A 10,408-nucleotide genomic window follows, 5' to 3' on the forward strand; every position below is an offset into this window, starting at 1 on the left:
CCTGCAAGTGATAGGTGGATACAGGTGAGTTTGGCAGATTGGTGGAGATTCCAAGTATCCTGACTTGGAAGTATATTCCTTTGCCACCACTGGGTTCAAATCCTGCAACTCTCTTCCTTAACAGTATTGTGAGTTTACCCACATCTCAGCTACCATCAATTACGAGGTCACCCTTGAGGTAGGCCAAGGAATGGGAACCAGAGGAGGGGAAGAGGGAACCCAGAGCTGGGGAATGGTTCATGGGGCGCAGTGGGGTAACTAGGATCGGAATAACTTGGTTCCACCAATATTTCACGGAAATTTCACGAGTAATTAATAGAGTCTTAGAGAGATACAACACAAAAAACAGGGCCACCAAGTCCATCAACCGCCCATTTACACAAATCCTGCATTAATTCAACTTAACCAGTTAGGTTCATTTCTTTCACTCAGAGTGTAATAATTCTTCGGAAGTCCAGCCTTCAAAATCCTTTTCCAATGTAACCTGCATGCAGCAATTAAGCCTGAAATTATAGTAAGCAGCATAAACAAACGCTGCATCAGTGAAAAGAGCAGACTGTCAGCTCACAGTGAGAAGCTATTTTAACAAATACTAGACTAAGTGGGACACGATGGGTCCCATGTTCACACGGGAGGGCTGGTCCCCCGACGCAATATTCCACCGCTCCACCAATTCCAATATTGGTGGCCAGTGGGGGGGGGGCTTTCTGGAGTGTTGGTATGGGTTTTTGGGTGGCAGCTCAGTCCCTCAAGCCTGATCTGCTGGCAGCTCACTCACTCACGGCTTGTGGGCTGGCAGTTGACTCATGACTTTTCCTTATTCCTTGAAATTTCATTTCAAGCAGGGTGCAAGGCCACCAAATTCAAATCCATGTTCCTACCATTTCAAGCAGGGTGCAAGGCCACCAAATTCAAGTGCAGTTTCTTACCACTATGAGCAGGGTGCAAGGCCACCGAATTCATGTGCCGTTTCCAACCACTTCAAGCAGGGTGCAAGTCCACTGAATTCGTGCAGTTTCAAACCACTTCAAGCTGGATCCAAGGCCACCAAATTCAGTGCAGTTTCATTCCACTTCAAGCAGGGTCCAAGGCCACCAAATTCAAATGCAGCTTCATACCATTTCATGCAGGGTGAAACCACCATAGAACCACACAAAACACCAAACTCACAGTTCAGTAGACATTCAGTATGTTCAGTTGATTCACAGCTCAGACAGAGTCATGACCTCTCCCTCCCCCATCATGCAGAGACTGAGCCACATCCACACTTCCGGGTTTTATAACCCCTCCCCCTCCCACCGGAAAAGGTGTGGCTTTCGGGGCGTGATTGACAGGGGAGAGATTCTCAACATTTTTTAAACACTAATAACACTTTTATTTTTCATTAATTGGAAGAATTCTCTGCACCTGCTCAGCGGAGGGGGGGCTGAGTAAGATGGCCAAAAATCACAGCCGTAAATGGTAGCGTTTTAACTAAAATCAATATACAGTGCAAACAGGAAGTAAGTGCATTTGCAGTAGTGCATTTTAACTTCAAGCCAAAGCACCCAAGCCGCCATTTGCAGTAAGTAGTGCCTTTCAACTTCAAGCCAAAGCACCCAAGCCACCATTTGCAGTAAGTAGTGCCTTTCAACTTTAAGCCAAAGCACCCAAGCCACCATTTGCAGTAAGTAGTGCCTTTCAACTTCAAGCCAAAGCACCCCAGCCACCATTTGCCGTAAGTAGTGCCTTTCAACTTCATGTCAAAACACCCAAGCCACCATTTGCAGTAAGCAGTGCCTTTCAACCAAGCCAAAGCACCCAAACAACCATTTCAGGCTGTGCCTTTTTACTTCAAACCAACCTTATTTTCATTTTCAAACCACATTAAGGGTACTTACAGTTGTGTAGACATTTGTTCAGTGTTATTCAGAGCTCAGAGAGACGTGACCCTTGGCTTCATCCATCTTCCAGAGGCTGGGTGAGGCACACCACTTCCTGGTTTTATAGTCCCTCCCCCTACCTCCAGCAGGGGCAGCAGAGAGAATGGTGAATTTTAAAAAAAAAACATTAATATCTCTCTGATTTGTCACCGATGGGAAAAATCCTCCGCACCCGTAAGGCGGAGGGGGGCTCTGAGCAAGGTGGCCAAAAATGACGGCCGTAGGTGGCGGCGTTCTGTCGGAAATCGCAGCACAGTGGGCCAAAAGCGGTCAAAATCAGAGATTCAGTAATATAGATGCTTCAGAAATAAAGATGACCACTTAACACATATAAAGTTATTTCCAGGAAGCTGGGGAAGCTCAGTCAATGAGTTCATTCAAAACAAAGATTGATAGACGTCTGGACATTGAGGAAATCAAGGGAATCAGGATCAGTGGAGAAAATTGGTACTGAGGTAGTAATGTATAGTTATGAAGATACAATTAGGATAGTTATGGTACAAAACAAATATAAATAATGATCCTAGTGAGCATTTCATTTCTATGATGTTCCTATTTCTGAGAACGCATTGAAAAAGACTCACAATGTGGGAAACACCACCTATTTTTGACAAGGTGCTACATAACAGACTTATCATTGACGTTGAACACCGACCAAAAAGGGTTTCGGCCCGAAACGTCGCCTATTTTCTTTGCTCCATAGATGCTGCTGCACCCGCTGAGTTTCTCCAGCAATTTTGTGTACCTAGGGTAATTGATAGCGTGGATTCTGTTAAGGGCTTGACCCACTTTCACGACCTAATTCACAACCTTTTTTACTCATGGACATTTTTCATCAGGCTAGATAAAATGCCGCAACTTACTTGATGCCACGAGTACCTACGACTAGCATCACAACCTGCTACGACCTACCTACGACCTCCTACGACCTCGTGATGAACATGCTGTGAATGTGAGTCAAGGGCAAACTCGGCAGAGGTCGTGAAAGTGGGACAGGCCCTTTAGGAAGCAGCAGCCATAATCACCTAATGTGGTACAGCTGGCATTAATACAAATAAAGAACTAGTTTTGAATCTGACTTCAAATGCAACCAACAAGCAGTTAGTAACTCCAAACTTATAAGTAGGCTGCATCAAGAAACACTGCATCGATGAAGAGAGCGGACTACCAGCTCACAGTGGGAAGCCATTTAATAAGTATGCATTGGAAACTTACAAGGCAATCACTCAATACTTGTATAAAGATATTTTGTTAAATAACATAACATCCATCAACACTATTGCTTGTTTAAGGCAAGCCATGAGTAGAGAGACATTCAAAGCTCGGTACCATGGTAATACAGGCAGGAAAACAAATAATAAATTTTGCTATGGTATCTAGATTACGTCGAAACCGCTAGGATAAGATCAGGGAAGATTCCATACTATTATCCTCCATTTTCAACAAGATGAATTATAGGACAAAATAGCTGCAGTGGGGAGAAATTATTATCATATGAAAGTTGAGAAAGTTTCCACAGCCCATCGAGTTCGCGCCGGCCATCAATCACCTGTTCACAATAGTTCTTTGTTATTTCACTTTCTCATCCTACACATTAGAGGCAATTTACAGAGGCCAAGTAACCTACAAACCCACACCTCTTTGGGATGTGGGAGGAAACCAGAGCACCCAGAGGAAACCCACGCGGTCACAGAGAGAACATGCAAACTCCACATGGATAGTGCCCAAGGTTAGGATCAAACCTGGGTCTGGCGCTGTGAGTCAGCAGCTCTACTGACTGTGCCACTCTGCTGCCCTTAAGATCAAAGTTCCTTTGGTCATTGTGTGAATGATGTTTTTTTTTCTGTTTGCTTCTAGTTAATGAAATACCTAGTCAAATAAACTGAGCTATATGATACTTATTCATATTTTGCACAGTTTAATACAGATTCAGTTGTTAAGATCTAAACTAACACGAAAGAGTGCAAAACTCAGGCTTGTCCAGAAATATGTAGCATTTCATACTTACTGTAAGTCCAACAAATGTCCATATTCAAGGTAAATAATGTGAAAATTCATTATTTTTATTATTCATTTATTTTAGTTTATTATTGTCATGTAAAAAGTACAGTAGGCACAGTAAAAAGCTTTTTTGTTGTGTGCTATCCAGTCAGTGAAAAGACTGTACGTGATTGCAATCAAGCCTTCCACAGTGTCCCGACACAGGATAAAGGGAATAAGATCAGTAAAGACCAATTAAAGATAGATGGAAATAAATCCTGGTTTTCCCAGGGAAGCCCTAAAATCCTGAAAAACAAATAAATAAATAATATTGAAAACAAAGAACAAATGTGTTCATGATTATGAAATCATGTTTGGTCCTTCTCTCCAGAACACCAATGTTATCATAGGACAAAGAACTGTTCAGCACAGGAACAGATCCTTCAGCCCACAATGTCTGTGCCAAACACGATGCTAAGACCAACTCGTGCCTGCCTGCAAATCATCCGGTAATCCACAAAGTGAAATGTTTAGTTCTTGAAAAATTATGAAGAACGTTTTCTTCCTTTGTCCTCTGAATATCTCAATACCAAAGTCAAATAAAGGTTTTTACAATAAGTAATGTGTCTAGGTTTGAAGGTTTATCAGTCGGTGCAACCAACAAAGGAAAAGATAGAGGCCCTTGCCGGTGTTTGACAATAGACCAGCACTATGCTCTTTCCTGAAGATGGTCTTCAAACATTACTTTGGACTTTAGAGATACAGCGTGGAAACAGGCCCTTCAGCTCAGAGTCCACGCTGATTTGCGATCACCCCGTAGACTTGAACTATTCTACATTAGGGACAATTTACAATTTTACAGAAGCTAATTAACCTTCAAACCTGAAGGTAGACAAAAATGCTGGAGAGAAGGGTTTTGGCCCGAAACGTTGCCTATTTCCTTCGCTCCATAGATGCTGCCTCACCCGCTGAGTTTCTCCAGCACTTTTGTCTACCTTCGATTTTCCACCATCTGCAGTTCCTTCTGAAACCTACAAACCTGTGTGTCTTTGGAGTGTGGGAAGACACCACAGCAACCGGAAAAAGTCCACGTGGTCACAGGGAGAATGTACAAACTCCATTCAGACAGCACCCGTAGACAGGATCGAACCCGGCACTGCAAGGCAGCACCTCTGTGCCTCCCCCTAAATGGTACATTACTTGAGATTCCTTCTGGATTTTGGTCAGACCATCTATCAATTGTTGAAAAAGAATGTGAAGTGAATATTTGCAAGAAGCATGAAGTGAATATTGTGAATGTAAGAACAGATTAACTCTCTCTTTATTCACTAAGTATAAGTTTAAGATAGCACTTGATGCATCAAGCTATGGTGGAGGTGGAATAATGAGCAATGTGATGAATGATGGACAAAAAAACCCAGTGACTTTCACTTCTCATACTCTCACAAAGATCACAAACCAATAGAGAAGCGTGTGAAATGGCATATGAAATCAAAAAGTTCTATCAGTTTCTGTGAGGCAAATCCTTTGCCCAAGCAATGTATCATAAGCCACGACTAATTATATCAGGTCACAATCCAACAAAGGATGCAAAATAGGCAATCGTATGCAATACGACTGTACAATTAACAGGAACAGGAAATGACTGACTTTGGTGCCTTCCCACACAGTGGGAAACTTTGATTCTGCTGTGTGGGGATGTTTTATGTCAAATTCTATAGTGTGTTGTGTTCTTTATTTTTATTGTATGGCTGTATGGGAATTTCATTTCACTGTGCCATCTGGCACAGGTGACAATTAAATCTATCTTGAATCTTGAATCTTGAATCATATGATGTTGATACTCATTCCTGTATTTGTATGGGACTCAACATTTGAAACTGGGTGTTTTTTTAGAGTTCAAGACACAATAAAAAAATAAACCCTGCTCCTTTCCCCTCGTCTATATGATCATCTCCCATCCTGGATTTCCTTTTATCCGATCTTTTCCCTTCCCTGTCCCATTGCACCAATTTCCCTACCTCCAGCTCTCTATTTCACCCCTCTTCTCTCCTTATTTGACACCCCTTTGTCTCCTTCTCACCTGGTGCCTTTGCCACTTACTCCACCCATCTGCCAATTAAATTCCACTCATTTTATATGTGTAGTGGCCATTTGGTTTAATTTTGTGTGTCATAAATTATGGCATTTGCCTTTGAATTTAGTCTGCCCGTAATTATGTGGGTGGGATTTATTACATGGTCGGAGGGTGTGTTTGCTGCTGGTTTTCTTGCCCAGTAGCTGTTAGCTTTTTAGTTTTAGTTTTGGAGCCGACATGGTAAGAAGGAATATCCTTCGACCATGTGGAGCTATGCTGAGACATGAGAAGTTTTCTAACGTTTCGAAGCGGCATGCTGAAGTTTGACGAAGATTAAAATGTATGAGTCAAAGAAGAAGGTTGTATGAATATCTTACTGTTCTTCTTCAGCAATAAAGAAACTATTAATCAAAAAATTGTGTTATAAAGATTTATCTTTCGAGAAGCTTGGAAAGTCTCGTGAAGAACTCACATGCATAAAACGACATTCTCCTAACCCCATGCTGTCTCCTAAGTGGCTAGAGGGAGCAATATCTTGAACGATATAATAATCTGCCACTGTAATATTCACCTATCACTTGCCAGGCTTTCTACCCTGGCTTTCTACCCTACGCCAGAGAACATACAAACTCCGTACAGACAGCACCCATAGTCAGGATCAAACCCGGATGTGTGGTCCTGTAAGGCAGCAGCTCTACCGCTGCACCACTGTACAAGGTTTAGTCTGGATGTGAAAACTGAGATCTTCAGGCATCTAACTGTTGAATCTCTCTTCCTTCCCCATTTATATGACACATTACTTAAAGTCACATGAGGAACTTTTAAGCTCTTGAAGCAGACAAAGCAAGGAAACCACAAAATCACATATCATCCTGATGTGGAAATATGTCCCTGTTCCTTCATTATTGCCGAGTCAAAACTCTGCAGTAGAATGGGGAACTGCAGTGAACATTGGCTTGTTCCCACACCAAGAATGAATAAAGTGACAGCTCTGAGTTGCAAGGCAATTCCAGATGGTAGACAATGACACGAATTGCATACACAAACCGGCGGTGTTTCCTGAAAATGACCCATCCCAATTATCTGTATCTGATAACTTCATTTTCAACTCTTCAACATAATTATTGAATCTATCTATCTATGAACTCTCATGAAACTGCAAACTCCAAACTGCCTGGGTTGCACTAGGGACTTGGTGCTTTGTTTCATTTTGCACTATATATATTTTTAATTAATTGAACTTCTTTCTTTGCTTAGTTTAGTTTAGAGATGCAGTGCAGAAACTGGCCCTTCGACCCACGGCGACCATCAATTCCCATACGCTAGCACTACCCTACAATTTATAATTGGCCTCGGTCTGACAATGGAGGAGGTCCAGGACAGAAAGGTCAGTATGAGAATGGGAAGGGGAGTTAAAGTGTTTGGCAATCGGGAGATCAGGTAGGCCCAGGTGGACTGAGCAAAGGTGTTCAGCAAAATGATCGCCCAGTTTACATTTGGGATAGAGTTTTTGAAAAAGGCAGGGTGGGAAGAAATGTAGTCTAGATAGATGTAGGAGTCACTAGGTTTCGCAACACCCTTTCCTTCAACTCCTCCCACTTCCTCCAAATCAAATGCGTAGCTTTCAGCACTCGCATGGACCCCAGCTATGCCTGCCTCTTTGTAGGGTACGTCGAACAATCCCTGTTCCTGGTGTACAATGGCCCTATCCCAGAATTCTATCTCTGCTACAGTGACGTCTGTGTCAGTGCTCAAATTTACTTCAACAATCTCCGACACCTCTGTCCCATTTCATGATCTCACTGTCTCCATCACAGGAGATAGACTATCAACTGTATTATAAACCTACTCACTCCCACAACAATCTAGACTAGACTTCTTCCCACCTTGCCTCCTGCAAAGACTCCATCCCCAACTCTCAAGTCCTCCGTCTACGCCGCATCTGTGCCCAGGGTGAGATGTTCCATACCAGGACATTCAAGATGTCTGCATTCTTTGGTGAACGGGAATTCCCTTCTTCTATCGTAACTGAGGCCCTCACATGTGTCTCCTCGGGACCCTGCAGCTCTGCTCTTGTTCCCCCTCCCTTCCAGTTGCAACAGGGACAGAGTCCCCCTAGTCTTTACTTTTCACGCCATCAGCCATCGCATGCAACACAGAATCCTCCGACATTTCCGCAACCACCAATGGGATCCCACCACTAACTATATTTCCCATCTCCACCCCTTTCTGCTTGATTCCTCCACCTGCATCTTTTCTCAAGGGTGGAAGTGTGTTGGTCGGTAGTTGAGACAGGGAGGATAAGGTGACATTTTGTGAATGAGGATAAGGTAGAGCAAATGGAGGTAGGGGTCTTAGGAAATGGGGATTAACATAGAAACATAGAAACATAGAAATTAGGTGCAGGAGTAGGCCATTCGGCCCTTCGAGCCTGCACCGCCATTCAATATGATCATGGCTGATCATCCAACTCAGTATCCCGTACCTGCCTTCTCTCCATACCCCCTGATCCCCTTAGCCACAAGGGCCACATCTAACTCCCTCTTAAATATAGCCAATGAACTGGCCTCAACTACCCTCTGTGGCAGAGAGTTCCAGAGATTCACCACTCTCTGTGTGAAAAAAAAGTTCTTCTCATCTCGGTTTTAAAGGATTTCCCCCTTATCCTTAAGCTGTGACCCCTTGTCCTGGACTTCCCTAATATCGGGAACAATCTTCCTGCATCTAGCCTGTCCAACCCCTTAAGAATTTTGTAAGTTTCTATAAGATCCCCCTCTCAATCTTCTAAATTCTAGAGAGTATAAACCAAGTCTATCCAGTCTTTCTTCATAAGACAGTCCTGACATCCCAGGAATCAGTCTGGTGAACCGTCTCTGCACTCCCTCTATGGCAATAATGTCCTTCCTCAGATTTGGAGACCAAAACTGTACGCAATACTCCAGGTGTGGTCTCACCAAGACCCTGTACAACTGCAGTAGAACCTCTCTGCTCCTATACTCAAATCCTTTTGCAATGAAAGCTAACATACCATTCGCTTTCTTTACTGCCTGCTGCACCTGCATGCCTACCTTCAATGACTGGTGTACCATGACACCCAGGTCTCGCTGCATCTCCCCCTTTCCCAATCGGCCACCATTTAGATAATAGTCTGCTTTCCTGTTTTTTCCACCAAAATGGATAACCACATTTATCCACATTATACTGCATCTGCCAAACATTTGCCCACTCACCCAGCCTATCCAAGTCACCCTGCAGTCTCCTAGCATCCTCCTCACAGCTAACACTGCCCCCCAGCTTAGTGTCATCCGCAAACTTGGAGATATTGCCTTCAATTCCCTCATCCAGATCATTAATATATATTGTAAATAGCTGGGGTCCCAGTACTGAGCCTTGGGGTACCCCACTAGTCACTGCCTGCCATTGTGAAAAGGACCCGTTTACTCCTACTCTTTGCTTCCTGTTTGCCAGCCAGTTCTCTATCCACATCAATACTGAACCCCCAATGCCTTGTGCTTTAAGTTTGTATACTAATCTCTTATGTGGGACCTTGTCAAAAGCCTTCTGGAAGTCCAGATACACCACATCCACTGGTTCTCCCCTATCCACGCTACTAGTTACATCCTCGAAAAATTCTATGATTCGTCAGACATGATCTACCTTTCGTAAATCCATGCTGACTTTGTCCAATGATTTCACCACTTTCCAAATGTGCTGCTATCCCATCTTTAATAACTGACTCTAGCAGTTTCCCCACTACCGATGTTAGACTAACTGGTCTGTAATTCCCCATTTTCTTGCTCCCTCCCTTCTTAAAAAGTGGGGTTACGTTTGCTACCCGCCAATCTTCAGGAACTACTCCAGAATCTAAAGAGTTTTGAAAGATTATTACTAATGCATCCACTATTTCTGGAGCTACTTCCTTAAGTACTCTGGGATGCAGCCTATCTGGCCCTGGGGATTTATCGGCCTTTAATCCATTCAATTTACCCAACACCACTTCCCGGCTAACCTGGATTTCACTCAATTCCTCCAACTCCTTTGACCCGCGGTCCCCTGCTATTTCCGGCAAATTATTTATGTCTTCCTTAGTGAAGACGGAACCAAAGTAGTTATTCAATTGGTCCGCCATATCCTTGTTCCCCATGATCAACTCACCTGTTTCTGACTGCAAGGGACCTACATTTGTTTTAACTAATCTCTTTCTTTTCACATATCTATAAAAACTTTTGCAGTCAGTTTTTATGTTCCCTGCCAGTTTTCTTTCATAATCTATTTTTCCTTTCCTAATTAAGCCCTTTGTCCTCCTCTGCTGGTCTTTGAATTTCTCCCAGTCCTCCGGTATGCTGCTTTTTCTGGCTAATTTGTACGCATCATCCTTCGCTTTGATACTGTCCCTGATTTCCCTTGTTATCCATGGATGTACTACCTT

General features: G+C 43.2%; 1 long non-coding RNA gene across 2 annotated transcripts in view; it reads right to left on the minus strand.

The window, feature by feature from the left end:
- Positions 1–10,408, minus strand: part of LOC129707276 (uncharacterized) — a 95,987-nt gene that overhangs the window by 51,389 nt on the left and 34,190 nt on the right. The gene's annotated exons all lie outside the window — the stretch shown is intronic.

Source organism: Leucoraja erinacea, chromosome 21 (assembly GCF_028641065.1).
Source record: "Leucoraja erinacea ecotype New England chromosome 21, Leri_hhj_1, whole genome shotgun sequence".
In the NCBI taxonomy this organism is placed as follows: Eukaryota; Metazoa; Chordata; class Chondrichthyes; order Rajiformes; family Rajidae; genus Leucoraja; species Leucoraja erinaceus.